The following is an 11,233-nucleotide window of genomic DNA, read 5'->3' as shown; positions in this document are numbered from 1 at the left end:
CTTCTTCCATGAGAAAAAAATTAATGTCTAGTTTTCTTCTTAATAAAGTAGACTTCAAACAAATTATTGAATCTGATCAGTATGTAATTATTAAAAATAATATTTTTGTAGAAAAGGGGTATGCATGTGATGGTATGTTTAAGTTGAATGTTGAAATGAATAAAACATCTACTTTTGTTTACATGCTTTCTTCTACTAATTTATGGCATGCTCGTTTGTGTCATATAAATGAACGTTATGCGGGAATCATGAGTAGTTTATGATTAATTTCAGTGATCAAAAAGAACTTTGAAAAATGTGAGGCTTGTAGTAATGCCAAAATCACAAAAAGGCCTCATTTTCAAGTTGAAAGAAAAACTGAATTGTTATAACTAGTTCTGATATTTGTGAACTTGGTGGACTTTTAACTCGTGGAGAAAATAGATATTTTATCACTTTCATTGATGATTTTTCTAAGTTTACATATATTTACTTAATGAAAAATAAAAGTGATACTTTTGAGAACTTTAAAACTTTTCTCCATGAATTTGAAAATCAGTTTGGTAGAAAAATAAAAAGAATAAGAAGTGATAGAAGCCGTGAATATGAGTCACGTGAATTCAATGCTTTTATCAGATCATTGTGTATAATTCATAAAACTCCTCCTCCTTATTCGTCTGCATCTAATGGTGTAGCAGAAAGAAAGAATAGAACTTTGGTTGAGTTAACTAATGCTATGTTAATTGAGTCTTGTGCACCTTTAAGTTTTTGGGATGAAGCTCTTTTGACTGCTTGTTATGTGTTGAGTCGTGTGCCTCATAAAAAGACAAAATTAACACCTTTTTAATTGTGAAAAGGTCATAAGCCAAATTAGAGATATCTAAGAGTTTGAGGTTGCTTAGCCTATGTAAGGTTAATGGATCCTAAAATCTCTAATTTGGGTAAAAAGTTACTACTTGTACTTTTCTTAGTTATACTTCAAATAGTACATCCTATAGATTTTTTAATCTTGAAGATAGTGTGATAATAGAATCAGGTGATGCTATTTTTCATGAAAATAAATTTTCTTTTGATTCTAAAAATAGTGGGGTTCAAAGGACTAAAGAGAATATTTTGTCACTACCTAGTTTTTCTACTTCTGTTTTAAAAAAAAGAACATGATGATTTCGAGTTAAGAAGAAGTAAAAGAGATAGAGTAGAGAAAGACTTTGGTCCTGTTTATTAAGTTTTTAACATTGGAGATGACCCTATCACTTTAAAAGAAGTTTTGTCTTCATATGATGCTATTTTTTAAAAAGAGACTTGTAAATAATAAAATGGAATCACTAATTTCTAATAAGACTTGGAAGCTAGTTGATTTACCACCGGATTGTAAAATAATTGGATGTAAATGGGCCTTACGTAAAAAGTTAAAACCGGATGGATCTATTGATAACTACTGATTTGAGATGATTTTATGCACTCCGATATCATTATTCTAGCTTATTTCGCCTTGTTTTGAGAGCAATTCGTGAGCTTTATGTGTTCATATTGATATAAATAAGCATTTAAGTGTCCAAGTATGTGACTAAAGTGTTCAAAGTATTTTATAAACAAGTTTGTACTTAGTTGAGTCATTTAGAGTTTAACCCGGAAAATTAGTTTTACCAATTTGAGCTAGTTGTGTGTCTAGTTGACTTCGTTGAATTCTAATATGTTTAATTTGTTCCAAATGGTTTAATGGTGTGATTATGAGTGGAATAACTTGTTCATATCGTGCAAAGTTCAATTTGATTAAGTCAAGAATCGGAATAATAAGTGGAAGATCATTGTGAATTTGTCTTATTTTAGCTTGTGTTTTGATTTATCTTTGAGAATATTGTGTTGTTTTAATCTTTAATTTGTGGTGTGTGATATTGTAGGAGGCTTTGTGAGTTAAATACGGTGATATATTAATGATTTAAAGTCCAAAAATTTATTAAAAATATATTACAAAAGACATGGATAAAGAATAGAATGTTCAACACTTAACCAAAATTTTGGAAGCAAATTCCAGTGAATCAATGCGCTGCATCGACATGACCAGTTCTAACAAGTCCAGTGACGCAAAGTTGACGCATCGCGTCGATAATACAAACACGAAAATTTAATTTCAGCCGACACGGGGTGATTGTCCTAATTTGAATTGAATTGGCATAATTATTAAGAGTTTGGTGGGAATCTATTTTGGAACCCGTGCCAACTTTTTCTAATCCAACCCAATTTGGGAATTAAATATAATATAGATGCACCATATTTTCTGGACACAATATAAGAATTCGGTGGAGTCTTGGACAATATTAAATGCCTGGACACGATTTGTAGAAAAGAGACGGAGGCTTTTGCACGGTTTTATTAGGTTTTAATCTTTTATTTAGATTTTAATTTTTCATATCATGTATTCAATTATTTGGATCATGATTATGAATATTATCAGCAAAATTTTTTTTTTTCGTGGTTAAAGTCAAGAACATGAGTACTATTATTTTGGATTAAATTTGTTTAATTTACTTATCATTGTTGTTTGTTTGTTTATTTTTGTTTTAATTATTTTAAGGATTCGTGACCCTTAGAATAAACAAAATTTGAGTTTTTATTCTTTTATAAAATAAAGAATTAAACTTAGCGTCTAGGACAAGTATGTACTTAGATTCCTTACTTGATTCAAACGTAGGATGATAGTTTTAATTCACTTAATTAGATTATTACATCCCCGCTCAACGATGTAGTCGTAATGTCCATATTAGGTAAAAGAGTATAGGTTGAAAAATAATGATCATGCAATTAACACTACGAATCAACAACCAAGATAAACAAGTTAACGAGTGAAATTCAATAACATAGTATGATTGTTCGGAGTGCTTTAACCCTGGGCTTTTCTCCATTGATTGTTCCAAGACTTTGTTTTACGCATTATTTACTTTATTTTTAATTGACAAAATTCTAAACTCTCTTTTTGGTTACATTTGCATCAAAATAATCTTCAAAGTTAAACTAGCATTAAATCGTTGTTAAATCAAGTCTCTGTGGGATTGATACTTGACTTCTTGAAGGCTACTTTACTACTTGATAAGACCACGTACACTTGCGTGTGCGCATGGGTGCTGTCAAGTTTTTGGCGCCGCTGCCGGGGACTTGTTATTTAGCAATTATTAATTTTAGTTTGGCTTTTAGATTTATTTGGTGTTTTTACGCTTGGCGTTGGTTTTATTTTTGCAGGAAACCAGTTTTCAAAGTAGTAAGCTGGCAAGGGATCGGGAGTTGGTTGAACGAAACCCAGAATCCGCGTAACTTTACCATCAACATAGGAGAGAAGCAATCCTTCTCCTAAGAATTCCTCAAATCTAAGAAGACCAAGTAGCTCCTGCTATAATGGCTGCAGAACAACAACCACGCAGGATAGTTAGAGAAGTGGCAGTCCCATTTTCGACGAACTTGACTTCCCCAATTCAAAGACCAGCAGCTAGGGGAAATTTTGAGTTAAAGCACAATATGGTCCAGCTTCTAATCAGTAGTGGACAGTTTGCAGAGCTTTCACACGGGGATCCACAAGTCCACTTGCAGAATTTCATTGAGCTTACCGACACATTCATTTCGACTGGAGTGAGTACAGATTATGTGAGTCTGACACTTTTTCCCCATTCATTGTTAGGGGAGGCAAAAAGGTGGTTGAATGCGGATCCATTCAATTCAATCACATCATGGGATGGCTTAGTCAGAAAATTCCTCATCAGATTTTCCCTTCTGGCAAGACTGCGAGACTTCGCAGTGAGATAAAAAGTTTCAAGCAAAAGCCAGACAAAAATCTTTATCATGCTTGGGAATGCTTCAAGGATCTTCTTCGGGATTGTCCACATCACCAACTGTCGAATGAGGTACTTTCTCATACTTTTGTTGAAGCTCTTGATCACAATATGAAGATTTTGCTAGATTCAGCCGCAAGTGGTCAAGCATTGGAGCTAACTTATGATGAGCTGTACACATTGTTAAACCGCATAGCGCAAGGAAATTCAGAATGGCATTCAAATTCTAGAAGTGCCACAAAATAATTACGGTTGTACTAGAGGTAGAACAATTCACAGCCTTATCAGCATAGGTTTCTGCATTACAAAATTTGATCAATACTCAGTTCAGCAGCATGAAGTTGGGAGCAACACAACCTGCAGCCATAATCAATGCTATCTAACAAGCTGTATATTGGTGTGAGGTATGCCGAACTAGTGGTTATGCAGTGGTCATATATGCTTCAAATCCAGAATCTGTGATGTAAGTAGGTAATGCTCAAAGGCCAAATTATGGGAATGCCTACAACATAAAGTGACAAACTCAGCCACCAAATCAGTCATGGAATGTCCTACATCCATAGGCCCAATCGAATCAGTCAACGAGCAACATGGAAGAAATATTAAAATAAATCTTAGCTAGTCAAGCACAATTGGTTGAGAATCTGAAAAGTCAAAAGGCGGAATTACAAAATCAGCAAGCGGCCACAAGAAGTTTAGAGTTGCAAGTAGGCCAATTATCACAGGCAATGAGTACTAGACCACAAGGTGGTTTGCCAGCCGACACATAAACTCCAAAACAGGTTATGACAATCACCTTTAGAAGTGGTAAAGAGCTTCAAGGAGAACCTCCCAAGGAAACAAATGAGGTAGATGCTGAGGTGGTTACCCAACAAGTTTCCAAAAAAGTTGATGATAATTTAAGGAAGTCTGAGTACTTGAAACCAAAAGTTGTTGAACCAGATACGAAGGAGACACTGCCATTACCCTTCTTTCAGAGGCACATAAAAGCGAAGAAGGATGCATTATTTTGAAAGTTCTTTGACACATTCAGAGAACTTCATATTAACTTACCATTGTTAGATGTTTTGCAAAGTATGCCCAAGTATGCAAAGTACTCGAGGGATGTGGTGGTAAATAAGGTGAAACTGTAGGATGTGGGAGCTATAACACTCACTGAAGAGTGTAGTGTTGTGATGACACAAAAATTTCCAAAGAAATTAAAAGATCAAGGGAAGTTTGCTATCCCTATTCAAATTGGGAGTAAATCAGTCCATGCATTGAGTGATTTGGGGAAAGCATAAATTTGATGCCCCTATCATTGTTTAAAACATTGGACTTGGGAGAGCCTAAATTGACACCAGTTGTTATACAGCTTGCAGACGGATCTATAACATATCTGGAAGGTGTAATAGAGGACGTCCTCATAAAGGTTGGTAAATTCATTATACCTACTAACTTTTTTGTTCTTGATTTTGAGGCAGATGAATAGGTAATGTTGCGTCTCTACGCTCACGCAAGTGTATGTGATCGTCCAAGTAATATAATGACTTAGACAATCAGATATCGTTCCTTCGAGGATCAATAAACTAGAAATTTATTCAATCTTTAGTTCAAGACAATTGAGTATTAAGTGTTTGATTGTATCAAGATTAATATGCTTTTGTAAATAAAATTTAAATTACTAAACAAGAAATAATTTATGATGACTAAAGCAAAGTAAGCAACGGTTGTAATCAATAATGAGGACTATTCCAAGGTTGAGGTATTTTGAACAATCATACAATTCTCTATTCTATTCACAGTCTAAGTGGTTATCGGGTTGATGGTTCGCAAGGTTTATGCCACAGTCTTAGTCTCACGCCTCAGATCTTCTATCTAATGAGTGTTGTAACTACAACTCCCGCAGAGTTACAATAAATCTTCTAGATTCATGAAGTTGTCTTCCTGCAAGTGAACCAAGCAAGGCGTCTAGGTATATCCCTATCCTAGATGCTAATTCAAATCCCTTATTTTATAAAAGAATAAGAACCTTGCTCCCTAATTTCTTCGTTCTATCCTATGATTCTCCTCCCGGATTCACATAAAAATATAAATATATTCTAATGGTGGCAAATCATTAAAATAGTAAGCTCAAGAAATTAGGAACAACCCATATGATAATCCAAAAAGGAACTATGAATAAGAATATTAAATAGTACTCATGTTCTTAGCCTCAACACCAGAAAGGAGGTGTTTAGCTACTCATGTATGAATTAACCTTCCAAAATAAGTAACAAATCATACCCAAATCAATCCTTGAAATAAAGAAATTCAAAAAAATATTTATGAACCCTAAAAGAGAGAAATTTCTATTTTTCCGCCACTGCTCTCCTTGACAAAAGTCCCCCATATTATCTTGAATTTTTCTTTTTATAGTTGGGACAAAAATATTTAAAATATTTCCGATTTGTCCACCCAGTGCGTCGCGCCATGACTAAGATTGCTATTTTCCATTAAAATTTGGGAAATCGCGGAGCTCAAGTATTCCCCAATAATTGTAAAATGAACCCTCATCGCGACACGCCACTATCGCGGTGAGCCACTGGATTGGGATAATTATGAAATGATCATCCTCTGTGACGCGCTAAACCTTCAGGTCACCAAATCTGATAAACTAACTTTCTCTGCGACGCGGGGGTTTCGCGAACCTTCACTGGAATTCGACCATTGCTATTTTATTGCTCATCGCGACGTAGAGTGTCTTCAAATGAGGATTTCTTCTTCTCAGCTTCCCTTTTCCAGCTTAATTTCAGTCTTTTACATTCCTTCACTACTTTCATATCCTCGTTGTATCTAATTATGTACAATTCTTCATGATTTAGCACCTCAAAGTACTAATCATATCCATTAGGCACAAGACGGAATAAAAGTTAAATTATACTTAAGAATTCATACAAAAGTTCTTAAACTAAGTTCAAATCTGGGTGCATAATGGTACTTTGAGCATATAAATATGCCCCAGGTTACCACCCCACGCTTAAAACATTGTTCGTCCTCAAACACATGAATTCAAAAACATAATTCCTTCATTTTTTTTATCACAACCTCAAAGTTATAGGGCCATGAGCACTTACACTTTGCAATAACGAATTCTTACATCATCTTGTCAAAACAGTTGAGCTCAAGAAATATTTTAGTACAAATTCTTCTCTCTTGAATAATGAATTTCTAACATGTTGGCAAACTCAATTAAGGAAACACAATAAGTAATCTGGCTTTCATCCGCGTGCATCCCCACTCAAGGAAACTTACGTATATTTACTCATAGTGGTAACTATGCAACAATAGGGGAGTATCAAATCAAATCGCTCACTCTCAACCAAAAAATTTCGTACATTCTAGTGAACTAACCATAAGGTTGCCCTTAGTGTTCTACTCCACTAATAGTCAGATGTTTTGGTGAAGGATCAACTAGGTCTTTTTTGGGTTGTAATAAAGGCTTAGGGATAGGCAGGTACTATTTATAGGAATAGTGACTATTGCTCCTAAGCGTTTAAATATAAGAACTATCAATTTACTCTGTTTTCCAACACCAATTTATGCTTCTATTTCTCCCCATATTTTTATTTGTCAACACCTTTTTCAATTATCTTTATTTTCTCATACTAGGTTGGGAGTATTTGTCATCTCTTCCATATTCTTGTTACGCACCCCTATTATAGCCACCCTTAACTTAAGCTTATAGGCTTTCATCAAGGTGCACATTATCCTACTGGACCAGGGCCAAAACAGGTTCATTGTAACATTTTGATTTACTAACTCCCACTTAACCCAGCATCATTAAACATCACTAAAACTACTTTGGGGCATCACTGATTACCTTCTTTTCTCATGTTTTCTCTTAATCTTCTCTTAGTCTTATATAAAAATGCTCAGAAGTTTATTTGGATCAAATTACGATTCAACAAAGAAGGGGTAAGGTTTTATAACAGGCTACCAAAGAAATAGGCTTAAGGCTCAAAGGGGCTGACTAAGATTATGCACCAAGGGAGGGCTTTTAAAGTTAAAAATAAGGCTGTCAAAGAATTTCCTACATCACTTCCTGCACCCAACACCCTTTATTTTGCTTTGTAAACACACCGGGCAAGTTCTAGTCATTTCTATTCATTTAGAATATATACTAATCCTCACACTCATATTGCATGTACGGAATCAACCAAGTTCCCAATCATGTTTTTTATTGAATTCAAAATTAAGCCAACACACCAAATTTTATTTATCGAGATGGAATCCTCAGTACTTAAAATAAAAACTCTTATGCTAGAATTAGTTTCAATTATTGCAAAGGTGGCCCATTTCACACACTTCTCTAAGATAGTGATTAAGTTCTCCTAAATTTCTTTACTTCGACGACCAATCCCCTGAAGATGGTCGTCATCCATCTATCAAAGGGGATGACAACTAACTATGACTGTTTATTTGTAATTACCAAAGAGGGCAAAAGCAAATGTAACTACTTGAAGCTGAATCTTACCAATAAGGACAAAAATAACAATAACATAATACTTTCAACTTAAATGATATGCAATAAATGCCACAGCGATCAAATTGCAATCCACAAAATAAAAGTTACTAACTATTACAGACCAATGTTCCGAATAGCTAATACTTCAAACCAACATAGCAAAATAGAAAAATAAAATAGAAAAATAACATTGTTCAATCAAATAATAGAAAAAGGCAAGAGAATACAAACCCACCACCCCACACTTAAAATAAAGAAATGTCCCAGTGCTTCCAATTAAGCTTATGGTAGGGTGATAGTATACTTCCTGATCAATCAAAAGGGACTATAGTAGACTTGTCCATGTCTTCCACAGCCACATCCCCATTATGTCCATCATCGTTAGCTTCATTATCATCAGATTGCTCCTCCTCATCGAACTCTATGTCGGAATTCCTATACCTGTGTTCTTTATCTGTGGGTACATCATTATCAACAGGCTCCACAAAATCTGGGACAATCTTCAACATTGTCCTAGCGTGATGACCAAGTGGATAATTAAGATCTACAACATGGAGCTCCTCTGGTGTAGCAGGCCTACCTCCAGTCTGCGACATCATCATCATGAGGTCGTACAACCTACCCAGCACCTCATTAGTCTATATCTATCGCTTCATCATCATAAAAATTAGGCCAGATGCCCCAGCTGTGCTTCGAGCAGTAGTGATATCCAAAGGACGAGTGATCACCTCAGGTTTATAATCAAGCTTTTCTTCATCCACCCTAAGTCTTCTTAAAAATATAGTTACCAAACCACCAAAACTAAAGCTATGACCCACTTAGGTACGCCCTTTCTTCATAACAGAAAAATGACACTTCCCATATTAATTTCCACATCAGCACACATGAGGGAGTAAATCAAACACACCCTATCCCGAGTCACCTCAGTTATATGTTTGCCTTGTATCAAGCATGAATACGCTATTTATCCCCACATTCATTTTTTCTTATTCATTTGAGAGTAAGGGAAAGAAAAATAAAATCTTATAACTTGATGCCTCATCCAATGGGCTAAAGATCGTTGGCCACAAAACAAATGCCTGATATGTGCATAAGGAGGAGAAATAATAAACTATCACAAAATATTTGGGTTTGTCTCGGGGATACCCAGCGGCTCATTAATATCAGCAGCGGTGAATCAAATCACCTTCCCTCGAACCTTTAATAAATATTCAGGATGGCTGGGGTCCCAATTTGCATAAAATTCTCTGACAAGATGCAGGTTGCACTTTGTTGGCTGATGAAAAATGAAATTCATATTAAGTGCCTCGATTCATTGGACCATAGAAGGACACTCTCTCATCAAGTTGGCCCGATCGATATAGACCTCCGAAATATACTTAGCATCAGTATGCTTAGTATGCCACTGCTTTCCATCCTTTCTTACAGCCTTGAAATCAAATTTTTAAATTTGCCCCCGCTGAAGTGGAGGGGCCCTAGGCACTCTAGTTAATTGCCCTTTAGACGGTCGACTTCTCTTCCTTGTAGGGGCAGAAGGCCCTGCCTTTGCCTTGCCCTTGCTTGACTGTGCTTCCATTATGCCTGTGATTAATAAACTGCAACAAACCATGCAAAAAGATTAAACTTAGGATTAGCTGAACTAAACATACATTATGAGTGCCTTCGCACCCCACACTTAGTTTGTTAGCCATACACCTATATTAACAACCAAGGTACTCAGACTTCTCTTTGCGTAGGCCTAAATATCATACTCACAGACCATATATTCCTCTTTAAGACACATCATCCCTCATTATTTTTGCAACACAGAGCATCATGTAATCGACACCCAACTAATCACAAAATGCAAGACTATAAATAAGACCATGTTACTATAACATCACACATTCTATAATTCTAATGAATCAGTCAACATCAAACAACTAGGGTTTATTCACAATGGAACAAAATTTTCCCTAACTTCCTAAAGATTCTACCCTTACTCCTCTAACTACAATACTCTTTATTTCCCATCCTCTCAAGTAGCATAAAAAATTGTTCACCCCCTAATCCCAACTGCAAATATCATTCAAGTGTGCTCTCAGTGATTCAAAGTAATGAGAATTAGGCTAAGATGTCACAAATTGAACTAAATATCAAAAGCAATGCTAATATTTACAACTAGTAGGAGAGGGAAAAAATTATCAATAAAACACATTCACTACTTACGAATTGTAACAAGAAAGGTAATAAATAAATAAATAAATATGAACTTACCTCAACAATTGAGAGAAGAATGATAGAAAGTGAAAAAGTTTTGAAGTTTTTAGGAGAGGGATTGAGAAGGCGGTGCGATTTGTAAACAAAAGGGTTTAGGGTTGAGGAGGTTAAATTTATAGAGGGATGGGTTGGGTTAGGTTAATGATATTTTTATGCCCGATTTAATCCCTCTCCGCGATGCGGAATAATCGCGGATACCTACAGGATATGGCCAATTGTCATTTATCTTCACACCGCGACGCACTACATTTCGCATCTACACACTATAAATTGACAATTGTCAATTGTCCAAGTTTTGCATCGCGCTGAAAATCGTGCACATCCACTGAAATTTGACAATTCTCAATTTACCTTTCTTCACGTCACGATGAATTTCGCATACCCTTACTGGAATTTGACAATTTTCAAATTACCCAGTTTTGCATCGCGCTGTTCATCAAACTCAGATTCCTTTTGCAATTTTCACCCTTTTCTTACCTAAGAAATCTCCACTTACACAAATCATTTTTGCAAACCTGATTGCTTTCCTCAATTGTGGTAATATCCTCATTTCACTTCAAATTTCCCTGTACTTAAAAACAAAAACAATAAAAATTATAAGTAAAAGTGGGTTGCCTCCCATCAGCGCCTTAGTTTTGGTTGTGGCATGAATTATTTTTTTGTATTTCTTTTCTTTTTGATTTTACAA

The 11,233-nt window shown here is 35.4% G+C and overlaps 1 non-coding gene across 1 annotated transcript; it reads right to left on the bottom strand.

Moving 5' to 3' along the window:
- Window positions 1-3,755: 3,755 nt before the first annotated feature.
- On the bottom strand, window positions 3,756-3,862 carry LOC124897460. Its single transcript, XR_007054178.1, has one exon. It is a non-coding gene; the product is annotated as a small nucleolar RNA R71 (small nucleolar RNA).
- Between the last annotated feature and the right edge of the window lie 7,371 nt (window positions 3,863-11,233).

Source organism: Capsicum annuum, chromosome 3 (assembly GCF_002878395.1).
Source record: "Capsicum annuum cultivar UCD-10X-F1 chromosome 3, UCD10Xv1.1, whole genome shotgun sequence".
Classification (NCBI taxonomy): Eukaryota; Viridiplantae; Streptophyta; class Magnoliopsida; order Solanales; family Solanaceae; genus Capsicum; species Capsicum annuum.
This window is presented reverse-complemented; position numbering and strand designations above follow the sequence as displayed.